General features: G+C 43.0%; 1 protein-coding gene across 8 annotated transcripts in view; it reads left to right on the top strand.

The window, feature by feature from the left end:
* Positions 1-15175, top strand: part of PDE4C (phosphodiesterase 4C) — an 895999-nt gene that overhangs the window by 716591 nt on the left and 164233 nt on the right. The window lies entirely within an intron of this gene.

Genomic DNA, 15175 nt, shown 5'->3' with positions numbered 1-15175 from the left:
GCAACAGGGAGCAAACCATGCTTCCTTAGCACAGCTTGGAAAGCATACCATGCTTAGCACACAGCCTGAAAAGCATGCCATGCTTAGCACACAGATTGGAACGCATGCCATGCTTAGCACACAGCCTAGTAAGCACGCCATGCTTAGCACATAGCTTGGAAAACATTCCATGCTTAGCACAGCCTGGGAAGCATGCCATGCTCAGCACACAGCCTGGAAAGCATGCCATGCTTAGCACACAGCCTGGAAAGCACGCCATGTTTAGCACATAGTGCCAAGGGAACATAACCTAGCATAAGGGGAATGGTACAACAGCAGCAGGTGTACATACCATAAGATTAAACAAAAACATGTTTCATGTAGCGCTTAGTGTCACACCCCTACCGTTTCCAGGCTCTATTAAATAACAGGCGTCACATTCGCTCCTTTACATAATACTCAAATTAAAAAACGCAATTTTATTCGTAGGGCACACTGAAGGGGGTCTCTCGGCGCTAATGACAAATGATAGATGTGTATTCCTAACTCGGCTGTACGCATTCACACTTCTCCAGAAGGCTGAAAGGTGGAGCTGACGCGTGTGGGGGCAAAGCCTGGTCCATGGGGTCAAACACAAGTCACTGTAGCGCGCGCATTAGCCCACTGAGACTGCGAAGAAAATCACGAACGTGGCCGAGGGACGACAAAAATATGCTGCAAGAAATGCAAATTATGTGGCAGAATGCGGCACATTACATAGCAGTATCATTTCACTACTATGACATTTTAACAAACTTTACAACAGTCTAGGCAACTGCTTCACCCTGTCAGTGCCATTTTAGACCCTGAATACAGCAGTCAGCAGCTAAAAAAATCCTGCTCAGTTTTCCAAAAGGTTTCCACTGTGCGGCACCACGCTTGCCGCATTTTTAATTTGGTCACTTTGAGCTAGAAACATGTTTTTGTTGAAATCTGCCAACAATAGATGGAAATGGTGTAAAAGAAAATGAGCGCAGGTGAAACTGTGGCAGCAGAATCGCATTACACCTGTGGTCCTGAGTTTAAAATAGTGTAAACTAACACAGGAGTCAACGTTCCATAGGATGATAAAGGCCAGGATGTTATAGAATGACGTAGTTTAGCATGGAGGACATTCAAGTAACATAAATTGCCAGAGGGAGAACAAAAATCAGTTACTAATTGAATAGGAATTTTAACAGGTGTATTTTTAATGTATATGTGTATTTAATATGCGTTGTTTTGTGATGATTTTTATTAATCAGACAATACATTTACTACTACAGATATTAATTGAGAAATCCCACACCTGAGTTCACTATTGCGCATGAGCGTAAACTCAGTCCATTAGTTTAGCTCAAATTGTTTTCTGCGCCACATTTTTGGCTTTACATGATGTCTGCCATTCTTTCCTCGCCCAGGGTCACAGCAGTTGTGCCAGTGGCTAGTGAGTTTTTCACCAACAGATCACAAGTTTAAATACAACCCTACAACCCGCTGTAATTTACGGGATGACAAAGACCTGGTGAATAAGATGACATGTAGATTTTGAAGTAGTAAACCCCCAAAAACTACAAATTAAGCCCTATTTTGAGGTCAAAAGTCATAGTTGTTTTTATTTCTTGTATCTGTTAAATAACCAACCCCAGGGTATTACCATGCATCAGATGTGAAAAATAATAACACTATTGCAGAGTGCTAGTCATTGAGGCCTTAGTGACTTGTGTGAGGGTCTTAGTGAAAATAAATAGTTGCTCTCAGATTGGTGCCTCGTGCACAGATTCAGAAAAGTCACTGAATGCACGTGCAGCGCTGTTTCACATTTACACCGCCAGAGGGCGCTCTTGCTGCCGGTGCAGTCCACACTGGTGATGTCTGAAGTGTGACTGCCACTTCTGCGGCCCTAACGACTTTGCAGAGATGTCGCTATATCAGAAAATATTGTGATTTCCACTAGTAGCCAGTACACCTGTTTACGATAATGGTGACAGGAACTAGTGGTGTGAAGGTTCACGTGGGGCAGTCGTGAGGACTCGTGTTTCATTGGGATGGTCTATGGTTCCATTTGAAAGGGCCTGTGTGCCCATGCCTTGTATGTCATTTAGTAAAATAGTGCACTCTGGGACTTGTAGTATTGTTTTGCTTTAATGCAACCAGCTGGACTAACACAGCTGATAGTAATTTCAAACAGTCACGCATTGGGCGGGGTCTTGACACAGACTAATGTGGCAAACACAAACTTCACACGCTGCTCCTGTGAGTGCAGGCAGGACCATCAATCTTCTGGGCTTTACAAAAGTTTCACATGGATCACATCTGCTCATGGAAGGTGCTTGAATCTACGGGGGTCTGAAATCGAATCATCCTTTCTTGTTTCATTTCGCAAATTCCTTTGAATATTTCATAAAATTACACTTTCATAGCAATGTGCGGTTTGCTGGTACATTTGCTAACTTTTTATTAATCGGTTGCACATCTTGCGTATTAAAATTTCGCGAGAGGCTGGTTCGAGTAGATGTCTCTCGGCGACTCTTTTTGAGACTTTTTTTTACCGGGTGCTCGCCCATTTATAAAAAAGCTGCACGAAATGACTTTGTTTTGAGAAATTTAATGAATTTGTCAAATTCGTGAAATTCTCAATCTTCACCGGTATAGTAAAAATGTAATACAGGCCTTGTTTCATCCAGGACTTCACAGCCCTCAGTGTTCTGGACTCTTTTTCACATTCGGGCCCCTCTGCAGTGTTTGTGCCCGGTGCGCCAGCACTGTCCGAAAGTGGGGGTGTGGCGAGAAGAATGGCAATACTGGCTCCATGGCTATTCGAGATTTACTGTGTTGGGCATGTAGGCTTCAACGGAAGACTCAGGTTGTCGGCACTTATGCTGAAGTCGTAAGTGCCTTGTCGAACACACGTCTGCTTCATCTTCTGGCCGAGCGTGCGTCCTCCCACGCCGTCCCTGCGCTGTCCTAGTCGGGAATGTCCAGCTTGTCACCACACTACCTGTCAAGACCCCTGGACAGGAAGTGATGTCCCATGCCCTATCTGGAAGGACTCCAGACTCTAGGGTCCTGGTGTCGTCAAGACTTGACACCCTCCCCTTTTTTTTGGGGGGGGGGGGGGGGGGGGGGGGTCACACACCCAGTGCTTATTTTGAGCCAGTGGTTTCCGGCTCTCATTTTTGGGGACCGGCACTCATTTTTCCTCAGCAGGCTGACCCTGCGCAAGAGAGAAAATCACAAAAAATACAGAAAAGCAATGACCACGTCAGAAGATAAGGATGAAAAAGAACCTGAAAGAGTGAGATGGTGGGGCCGGGAGTATCTAGTGGTGGAAGTATGAGGCAGGAGTTGGAATCAACACTACATTTGAGCCAAACTTAAGCGTGGGGCACCTAGTTGGCGTGGCAGACTTCTCATAGGAGGCAGTGGCGGCAACACATGCAAAATGATACAAGAAGTAGTGCGATTTTACATGAGACGGTGACACCCACTCCTCAGGTGACACATTTGGTTGTCGAACGGCAGTACCAATGGTCTTTAAACACCGTTTTTCGATTTCTGTTTTTGAACTGACCATCAGAACAAATCCAGCTAAGTTCCCCCAAATATATCTCATGAAAATGTCAAGTACCTGCCCTAATTGTGCTTGCATTTTCGGAAGCTTTGAAGATGTTGTCGCTTGATGAAGTTGTCTTCTGTGATCCAGGAGACCCAGGTCCTAATCACAGGTCCCGGTTGACCAAATTGTGGCATCAGCAAGCCATGTTGTATGGACACGCCTCTGTTCCCTGGTCTGATAGAACTGGGTTGCATTTTAAACTTCCAAACCCATTAGGAGTAAGCGCTAGAATAGTTTCCTTGTAGAACAGTGGACCAGAGGTGTGATGATGACTTCGAAGACTCAATTTTTAAAAGGGGCTTTACTCACACCAGCGGTTGTATTCACCGGGTACCCAACATGGCCGCCAGGCTCCTATCTGCACCTCTCCAAGTTCAGTGACGTAACCCAACATGTAAACATCTAAAAACTTTAGTCTTCCTGTTGAATCTGGCTTCTTTCTAAATGATTGTGTTCTTTAAAGGGCACTGGTTCTATAAACTCTTTGCAGCTAAGTTATAGACTGTTCCTTCTGCATTCAAGACTGTTTAAAAAGATAACCCCACTTTTTATTACTAAACCAAGGAGTACAATACAATAACATGGAAAATTGAAACATTTCCTTCTGGATTCGTGTCAAAATTAGTCCAAGTAAATTTCCAGAACATCAATATTCCTGATGTTTTTGAATAACATTTTTAAAAATGCATATATTTGGGGACCACTTGGAATTAGTGTGTGAAGAGTTTTTGGGAGAAAAAATATTGCACAAGTAAGTCTGTTTTTAAGGGGAAAAATTCTCACTTTTATTGGAAGCAACCTTTTATTGAAAAAAACACATAAAAAAACAATCTTTTATGGGCAATGCTTTAAAAAGTTCACAAAATTTGGTTTACAGAAGTGAGAAGTTTCCAAAATGTGCAAAATTAGGCAGACTTCAATTTGTCTCACCCCCTTTTTCAGTTGTGGCAAAAAGAATATGGTTCTGTGTAGATGTAGAAAGAATCATTTCATTTTTAAATTTTAAAACCTTCATATTTAGTAACTTGAAAGGGGTCTTAACGGCGTACAATAACACTTTTTGTATGTAAATTAGTGGTGTGCAAACTTGTGTATTGCACAGATTTGCAAACTTTTTTATAACTTTACTGGTTTTGTGAACTGCATAGCTAGTGAAGTTTTTTTTTTTTTTTTAAAGTGTGGGGGGCTAAAAATTGGCCTGGCGTTGCAGATGAAATGTCCTGGCTGCTGAGCAGCAAGCTCGCCACCGGTCATTCCCTTTCCTGAGAGGCGGCCTGTACCCATCACTTATCCTCTCTTACAATTCCTAGGAATGGACTTCAGGATGTCGGGAAAGAGATCTCTCAGTGTAGCTGACCTTTCACATTTGTGTTTCCTTCCACCCTCACACACCACCACCACCACCACTCAGGGCTACGGTGGGCACTTGAGACAGCGGGGAATACAGATTCACAATATTCTGCCTACATCTGATCGGGTATCTGGCTTTTCGGGAGTGAAAGTTTGTACCTGTTGGAGTTCCAAACTTCACCTGGTGGTCATACCATTTCAATTCGCCCACCCCAAAAAATGGTCCCACTTCCTTTAAACATGCATTTTGCTCTCCAAAATCTGTTGTAATTCCATGTGTCGGTCTATTCAGGTCCCTATAATATTTTTTAGAGATTAACCAGTGTAAAGTGGAAAATGTACAGTATGAATGTATATGGTATTTCTATAACACAAACCTAACCATAGGGTATTGGAGCATTGTACAGTATAAATACAGGGGCTATGCAAGTATTCGAGACCACGTAAGACGCCTCTGTGTTATTTGTAGTTTTGAAATCCACAGTTTAACAAATTTGGTGTACTTGCTTTCCAAACCAATAAACATAGTCGCTGCACGAAACAAAGGTATTCGCCACGGTGACGTGCTCAGTTTACGGATTACAAGTTGGATAGTGACATTCAAGAGAATATGGTTTTGGACACTTTTTGGGTGCTGTAGGACAGTTCTCTTACAGATACCAGTGCTTGTTTGTGAAGGCAGCTTCTCATCTTAGAATCCAAGAGTCTGTCTTCTCCTGGGCCGTCTGACTGAAGCAGATTTTCAATCTGTTTCAATCAAGGTGCAGAAAATGAGTGTCATTAATCTGCCCCCGACCCCGCCTGGCAGCCGAGCATCGATTTCCCATGGATGTCCATCCAGGCGGTGTGAAACGGATGAGCGCCAGGTAGGCCCATCGCTGGGGACGGAGGACATCAGGAACACGCTCAAGGTAGCCAGAAGACAAGTTGCCCAGCCTCCAAGCTCCATCTTCATGGATCTGTTTCTCATCCAAGCTTGTGGTACCGCAGAAGGATGAAGGGTTTGACTGTCCTTATAACATGGTACAGATGGTACCTTTGCTCAGCATCACATGCATGTGTGGCATTTGAAAATATATTATTAAACAAACATTAGCAAAGCCAATAGGTCTGGGTTTTAATATGCTAACGCATGCAGCAAAGGCACATTAAAAGCCGCAGGGGCGGATAGATAGAGCAATACTAGTAAAATAGTCCCTTGTGTAGTGCAAGTACTCAAGTGGAGGTGGAAGGATACAATCTCAAAGAGAACAGAGTGTAAGGAGAGAAATGAATACCTCACTGGACCATGCCAACAAGTGATTGACAATTCTAAAGCCAATAAGAAGAGAAATAAGTGCTTCACTGGGCCAAGAAGTGATTGACATAGCCTCCAGCCAATGGCTGAAGGAGGCTGGTCAAAGAAAGCCGATGATTGAAAGGGGCGGGCGCAAGTCTCACTCAATATATACTGTAACCAGCAGGTTTTGTTTGACACCTGAGCTGTCTAAATCCAGCAGTAAAAAACAGAGACACTCCCTTTAAGAACACCGTGTGCACCCAGGGAGGATGTCATAAATGTTCTGCTCGGATTAAGTGCAAGTGTTGATGAGACAAGTCTCCCCATTGCCTGCAAGCTTCCCTGCTTTAACACATTCACTCTTCTGATAAGTGGCCCCAATAGCTTTTTTTTCTTTTAACAAGTTCCCATAAAAGGAATACATTCAAAATCTGTGTTCCAGATATGTCTGCTTGTTCACCAGAATTTCATGGTCAGAGAACTGGCCTGACCCATACTTTTACCCTGGTGACATCACAAGTTTGAGCCCTGGTCCACCCCAAGCTCCTCAAAATAATTCTATTTCCCTCTTGGAGATCCTGGAAAGGGCACTGAGTAGAAACTACACATGTAAACATGTCTCTTAGAGCCTGTTGCTGATGGAGTCTCAAGGCCTGTGACCGGGGCTGGTTACCCTGATGCTCCAAAGTCCCCCCCAATCTCCCTCCAAATTGATACAACTTATTGCTTTCAGCACAGTCATAACCATTTAAAATAAAAAAAATAAAACAACATTTTAATCGGTGCTAAATTCCACTGTCAACCAATTCCATGATAAGAGAAATAGAGGACAATTTACAAATAAAAGATTTCTATCCAATATTCTCCAAAAATTCATAGACTCAATTAAATATAGTTGATTGCCATAAAAATTCCTATAAAATATAGAGAGACTAACAATAATACTTTCATTGACATTCGATACATTCACTCGCCTTACTCTCCCTAAGCCTGCCCGTTGGGCAACCAGACCTGCAGATATATCCAACCTGCGGTAAATTTATTTGTGCCCAGTCCATTCCATAACATAGTGCCAAGGCACTGGTAGCCCTTGAGGTGCCACATTAATTAAATAAAGGTGCCAGCCATCTGCTGCCAACTGCAGCAGATCTGATGCCAAGAAGCATACATTGCAAACTACTTCCCGGCCACCCCACTCGTCAGTTTCAAAATCCACCATTATGTTTTGTCCGATCCCATTTAGACTTATAGATTTTAGAGGAAAGGACCCCTAAATTTAAGTTCCCAAGTAAGGCATTCTTCAGGCTACAGCCAATAAAAAGTATCCTCAACATCCATAAAACTCTTCTGACGCAATTACTTGTCGGTCAGGGAACTATCTTCGGCTCTATGACAAAACCGGTACACCGCTTTGATTCGCAAATATATGCAATCGTTAGCTCCCTAAAAATAACTATGACATCAACTAGTAGCGACCACTCAAAATGAGGCTATTTCACGTGATACTCTCCTGCATTTCTGTTTCTACGTAGCCGTATCCAATATAATATTGGAGAACGGCCATGACCGCTGCAATGGGCCTTATGTCGAGCATTAAACGAGGCACTGCCAGAGGACAACTACAGCCCAATCGCAAGACAGACCTCAAAAACAAACATTCAGTTATTTACAGTTCTTTCGTATCTACGAAGGCCCACAATTCTGCCCCGCATGTAGTAGCTGCTTCTGACTCCATTTTGTAGACTTGCGGAATTGACCGTACGGGTTGCTTACCAATTGTCTGTGAACACCTCAAGATTGCTGCGTTTGTTTGCTTTGTAGCGTGCGCTGCTTTCTCTCTTACTCGGCCCCATTTCAACCTATGTTCATACTCAATACCCAGTGAATCCAATTCATAGTCCCATTTAAGAGAATGATTGTAAATTGAAAATTAACTTTTTAGTACAGGAGTGTTTATCAATAGCACACCTTTGATTTTTAACATCTCTTGAGTGTCGGGTGTTTGCAGTCTGTGGAGTGTCTAACCAATTTCAGCAAAGATAATTCTGAGGGAGATAAAAGAACAGCATCGTCACCGAACAACAAAAATCGGTAACCTATTACTACTTCGGTTAGGCGTATCAAGGTTTAACTTTTCTTGGAAATCGCTGACGTCGTTAAGATGCAGGCTAGTGCAGTGGTGCTTAACTCTTTAACTTCTATGGACACCTCACTTCTACCTTTACTGGAAGCTGGGGACCCCCACTGAATCATTACTGGAATACAGAGACCACCGCTGCATCATTGCTTGAAGCAGGGACAGCAAAATAAGCATTTTCAAGGATTTCAACCACTAATCAATACACAAAAAATACAGAAACAAGCATTCATTAAACAAGTGCACAAATTATTTAATGTTTTAATTAATTCCCAATTTTCTTTTTAAGATGACTGGAGCTTTTCTAAATTCAATTTAGGCCGCTCATCGTCCGTACTAGAGTCTGTTTGACACTATTGACTGCTCCCACGAATCAATCTAAGGACACTAACTTAATTTTTAGCCACCAATTTCAAATTCCATCAAATTAACAGAACCTTTTAAAATGTTCATCTGTACATTTTGCTTGTTTATTTATATACACTTTATTATTCTGTTAATTTTATTTAATTTTCTAAGTAGTCGTGAACCTGCTGAATAGGCTTCGCGGACCTTTTGGGGTCCCAAGACCACAGGTTCAGAACCACTGGGCTAAAGAGTACGGGAGCAAGGACACATCCCTGGCGTACTCCAGATGTGATGCAGACGCTCTCGGTACCTCGCTCATATGCACTCTCCGATCCTCAAAGCTCTACAACTCTGACCAAGTGTCCCAGTGCCCACTGAGGGATCACGTCAGCTCCTTCCGGGGCCACCTGTTCCACATCGGCTGCCCCCAAGCCCTGGCACTGAGCCAGTCTGCTAACTGGCCTTGGGTTCACACAGGCCTCTTACCAGCCCATGCCAGGACAGCCTGCATTGCAGCTGTCACCCAGCCCAGATGAGACGGAGATAAATGGGTGTAAAGTCTGACTGGGCTGAACGTGGCGCATATGGATCTGGAAACAAGTCCCTGGAGGCCGCCATCTGCTGCTCTTCCAAACGCGGAAGTGAAGGCACGCGGCAGGACCTGGCCCAGCGGAAGATTCCAGCTTTTCCAAACTAGGAGTGCGTTTCTGCACAGGCTGCAAGTTTCAGCGTTACCTGTCACGCGGGAGAGTCGTGCGGCTCTTGACAGCGGCTTTAAAAAGATTTCTATTCTAATTTCTGCAGAGCCTCTCTTTTATTCAGTTAAAGGCCATGGGAGTATGGTAAAAATATTAAGCTGATGTCTGAATTGCTAAACATAGACCTCTGACTGAGTTAAAAGCCTCCTTCCCCACGGACTGTACCAAATCTTTTCTTTGTGGAGTCTTCCGTCAGTATGGTAAAAGGTCAGACTGTCAAAATTAACTTTTGCGTCTTCAGGGCCAGAGTGACTGACTTTAGAACTGTGGTGGTAAAAAGTTTGTGTAATGTAAATGGTGCTCACATGAAGCGCTGTAATATCTTCAGGTCGTGTTTGCGCTATAAAAAAACGCAAAAACAAAAGTCAGCTTTCTGGCAACCCTGAGGCAAATAAAAAAGTGACCGAGATACCGCAGAGGGTTATAGACCGTAGCCCTAGCACAGGTCTTCAACCCTTGACCCGAGCATAGCTATCAATATAGGGTGACCAGACATCCTGGATTTGCCAGAATAGTCCTCGTTTTCCACCATCTGTACCAGAAAGTTCTAGTAAATGGAGCACAGCATGTCTTGGTTTTGAGAGTTTTGAACAAATAGAGAGGGAAGCAAGTTTACTGTAAGTTCCAATGCAGAATGTTACCGTAAGTTCCAATGCAGAATGTTACCGTAAGTTCCAATGCAGAATGTTGCCCCCTAGCATAAACCAGTTTTGTTAACGAGCATGATACTCTGTGTAAAAGTTGACTTTTCATGTCACTTCCTCTCATTGTCTGAACTTTTTCCATCAATTAAATGTTTGTTCCTCCATTGAAGCAAAACTGCAGTCCTATTTCTATGTTTGTGGAATGCCCCGGTTTTGGTTTTCTAAATCTAGTCACCCTATATCGACCGTGCTGCACCGTTGCTGCGTCCGGGCCCCTGGCCACGGGCTCCATGAACATTATCCCATTACCTGACATACTGCAGAGGGGTGAAGACCCACCATTGCAACGCAGCAGGTTGGGCGAGCTCGACGCGTGCAAGAATATTGCATTATTCTACAAGGGTCTCCAACCTTTATTTTTCCAAGACCTTTAACTTGGCTGTTAATAGGCTTAGGTGGAAGGAACTTAACGATGGGTAAATTATGTTCAGAGGGTGGGGTGCCTTGATTACAAAGAAACTCTAAAATAAAGAGGATTACAGTATTGGAGATAGCCAGTGCTTAATTTATAAAAGAAAATGAGTGTGAGTGCATAAACTGCTGGTCAGAAGCCCACAGCCTGTTCTTTTACGTGTCAACGGGTAGAAATTCCAAGTTGCGTAGTATGGACTCCACTTCATGCCTCTTTAATCGACTACCCGACACTTTCTGCCCCTCTCGCACTTGCCGGTTCCTGCTTTCTCCCTTTCTGATGGTTTTTCCATCTCTCTTTTTTTTCCCCCTTTGCATGTTTTCCCCAGGTGAAACGTCCAATGGGGAAAAAAATGAGGGCCGGTTCCAAAAAATGAGTGCCGGGGCACCCCACCGGCAACCACCAGGTCAAATTAAATACTGGAGATAGCCCCAGCAGACTAACTTATTCTTACTATAAATATACCCTATCTCTCCCTTTAAAATTGTTTTTTCAGAGGATAGTTTATATACTTAAAAGTATGAGCATGTTAAATTCTCGACCCTGTAACTTAGCAATTTCTTGTTTAACTCCTTGAGCTTTAAAAAGTGCAGGTCTACCAAAGTATTTTAAAAATGGTGGCCAAAGGTTGCCCTGCAGCACAGTAGGAATATTCCCGCTGTAGTGCGGGGCCACGAGTGACCCCCTCAGCAGCCCTTTACCGTTGGTCATAGCCCCACCTCTTTCCTGTATGACTGATGTGACTGCCAACCAATGGCTTTAGTGCTTCTCCGTTGTCACTCAAGACCAGGATAGGGGCAAACACAGATTGCTGCGGTTTGTTGTCCCGCACTTGGTGGGCGGGAATGAGTCGAATAAAGTGAAAATACGTTTTGAGTTTGAGAACTTCACACTTCCTCATGAAGTGATTCATTCACGTTACCTAACTCCATTTGATAATCGGTGTAGCCTGACAAGAGATTAATACATAATTAATAAGGATATGGTTTACATTTCTTGAGATTTTTAATAAATTCTATCCCACGGTTTGGTGAATTCTAAACCAAAACACTAGTGGCAAATTTCTCCATAAATCACAAAACTTAATGTAAACAGCACCATTATTGGGCCTTTTAGAAACGCCTGACCCCACTGCAGTGTCTTAGTTCCACTACGTTACACCCCTTTCTTTGATTTCCTCGTCGCCAGTCAGTATAGGCTCTTTGTTCATCAGCATCCGTTCTCCTAAGGAGGCCGAGCCAAGTTCCATTCCATTAGATCCCCCTTCCAGCTCAGCAAAGCAATCACTGATAAAACCTCATAATGCTGAAATCGTGAAATGTCTTCACCCCTTTGTTCACCGTAGACTTGGTATTCGGGACACCCCATCATTTTTTCCGATCTATAAAGTTACCGTGTATTTAATGGGTGTGTCTAGGACATACACAATTTAATCTGCACTCGTATTTTTCAGGTCCTTTCATTCTAAAGGCATCATCCGCTAGGCCGTTTCCCCGGCAACAGAGCTTGAAGCTTTTAGCTTTTGGCTTTTAACCAACATCTAAAAATGACTGGCATTTTTTTCCATCTTTATTTGTACAAGTGGTTTATTTTCTGCCGGTGCCCTTCCTTCGAACTACTTTAGAACATGTTGATACCTTGTAAACATGTATCATTTAAATAAATAGCCGAAAAACACAAACAGCTGCAGGCAGGTGTGCATGGTGCCTAAAAGGATAGCAGAGTGGTGAGGCAAGGGTGTATGCATGGCATACTCAGGTGCCCTCTGATTTTACAGAGATATGAAATATGGGGAAATCAGCTCTAGAGACCAGTCCCTCATAGACTTTAAGGCCGAAGTGCCTTGAAACCCAGAGGGTATGTTAGAAGAACCCTCACTCACCAACCTAGTTGGTGACATGATTCATTGTTGGGTTCCCACCCTGGTCGCCGAATGCTTCCAGGGTGTGCTACGACACCTGATTACAGAGGAGCTGTTTTCTTTTGTGTTATCTATGACTGTGCGAATGATAGTGAAAGGTGGTGTTAAAATTGGCTCAGGACCTTCTACCACCAATTGTATTTTAATAAAAGTGGCAGTTCCGGTCATTGTTGAAAACAGTGGTAGATATTTCTGGGATATTTAGTTGATCCCACTTATCCTAGTGTGGGCAACATGTTTCAGCCATCTGTGTTCATGACTCCAAGGGTCAATGTGGCTTTCGTCAGGACCAAAAGACAAAATACGCATGCATACTTACAAACCCAATCAGTACTGGAGATAATCACCTCTCGCGATTCATTTCTTAGTTTTGTAGTTTTTTGCTACATGGGATGCTCCGAGAGGGAGGACCCTTTCGTCACACTTTCTTCAAGGTGTCTCACCGTCCTGTGTACCTGTCCGTCCTCGTGAGTCCCTCATCAGTAGAGCCATTAATGGCTACTCCAGTGTAAACCTTTGATGTGGTTGTGTGTAGACCAACGGACTACTGGGTGACAGTGATGGTTGCCCCATTTTATTAAGGGCACAGCGACTGTCACTCATTTCCCCTGCACATGTCCACGATGCGTGGCATGGTGGGCACGGGCAGGTAAGATATGGAATGGCCCAGAATCACTTGGAGAAAACACCCTGAATGTCGACCCACTCATTTATTGTACTGAGAAAACTAGCACCCCTTTTTGGGGGGTTTATTATCTCACCACAAAAATATTTGCTGAGCTTTAAACATTACGGACGCTCGTCATATTTACAGTGACGAGAGGAGAGCCGACACAGGAGCTTAAACAACAGTGTCTTTGTTGTACAGATTAATTTATGTGAATTATGAAACAAAATATTCTAATGATAAAAAAGCACGGATTAAATCGAAGAGTTTAAGGCATTTGTTTCCTATTGCAGACAAAAGCCCTGCCGCAGTCTATTGATTGGGGATATATACGCCACGTGAACAAAATTGGCGTCTCTTTAAATTCTTGTATAAGGGACTCAACATATGAAAGGCAACCAGGGAATGTTTGACAACTCTCAGCGGTGGGCTACCAGGCTATCAACTTTCAGCCTTACTAGCTTCAGCTGCGAAAGGTATCTTGCGCCAAGGAGTTTGGGACCCTCACTTTTAAGACACGCAGACAACAAAAACCGATGGAAATGTAGGCGTTCAAGATCTTTTGCAGCTCTTCTGTTACACCTTGGTGTTAAGGCCCAGTTAGAACACCACATATCTGAGAGTGTTTGTCTTCCAGTTCAGTAGGCCTGTGGCCTAGTAGTTTGTATTGAAATTGTGCAACGGGGACTGGCCGTTCTAGCTTAAATATTCTTTGTCCTCTTCTGCAATAAATTCAGAAATTAGGGATTGGGAAGCTACCAGCATAATTACAGTATTTAGCAAGTGTTTGCTCAAGAAGATACTTTCATCAGATTTCCTCACATAGTCTAACCAAGTAGGAGAACACACATACGATCGAGGGGTTACCATGCCCAGGGAATCACACTCAACCGCGTTAACTTGACGTAATCGGGTCAGATTGTATTTTTTATTTCTTGCTCCCACACTTAGAAGGGACACTGTAAACAGTTACGGTTAGACTGCTTCCTTTGGGTCTGACCAAAGGCTGGTTAACTTATATTTGGTTACCTGTTGTAAAAGAAAAATTAAGATAAACATTCAAATCGAATACTATCGGAGTAATTTCTAGTGTTGAACACTTGTATTTCAGGATTTTCATCCACACTCTTATTGACTTTGGTCTTAGAATTCAAATCTTCATTGCCGCGTTGGCAGTTAAGAAGAGCCAAACTGCACAAGAGCGTTAAGTGGAATTTGAGAGTGCAGGGTGATATTCTTGAGGGTGGGTGAGTTGATCTAATAGGAAGAATACTATTAGCTGATGTAAATGGAACTGTTGAGCTCTTAGACTTGGCGGGGGATCAGATACTTTCAAAGTGCTGCTCTTGTTCGAAGTTTGCTTGAGTTCCAGAATTTTGAAATGAGCTACGATTAGACATTTGAACTCCTACTTGGTTATATGTTTAATTATTTGGTTCTCATCAGCCATTTGTCTGTGTAATAAGTGAAATATTAAAGAGTATTGATATGAATGGACACGTGCACATTCAGTGGGTTAGAATTTTGTGGAGGGTGTGATTGACACTCAAAGGTTTATTCACCATCATATTAGAAAGTATGCTATATTTGCATATCACACTGGATTAAAATGCTAGAATTTGCCAATATGATTGTCCTCTGTATTTGTGCATCTGAAATTTAACTTTTGTACCCAGGCAACTTACCTGTCCTGTTGTGTAAAATTGCAAAAAGCCACGGCTCAATCCATGTGCGGAATTTAGTTGCAAGAGCTCACCAAAGGAAAAAAATTGTGGAGGGAAAATTTTCACTCAGTCTGATAACATTTACAATTTGGAGAAATCTGGAGAAAAAAACCTGGCCAGCCTCCCAGGTCAGACAATCTATGCAACAAGGTAGACACCTGTGAACTCATGAGGAGTTACACAAATCGAAAAAAGACTGAAACTGTTCATGGATGGTGAGCAGCACATATAAATATAATGAAAGAAAACTACTTTTCAA

Source organism: Triturus cristatus, chromosome 12, assembly GCF_964204655.1.
Source record: "Triturus cristatus chromosome 12, aTriCri1.1, whole genome shotgun sequence".
Classification (NCBI taxonomy): Eukaryota; Metazoa; Chordata; class Amphibia; order Caudata; family Salamandridae; genus Triturus; species Triturus cristatus.
This window is presented reverse-complemented; position numbering and strand designations above follow the sequence as displayed.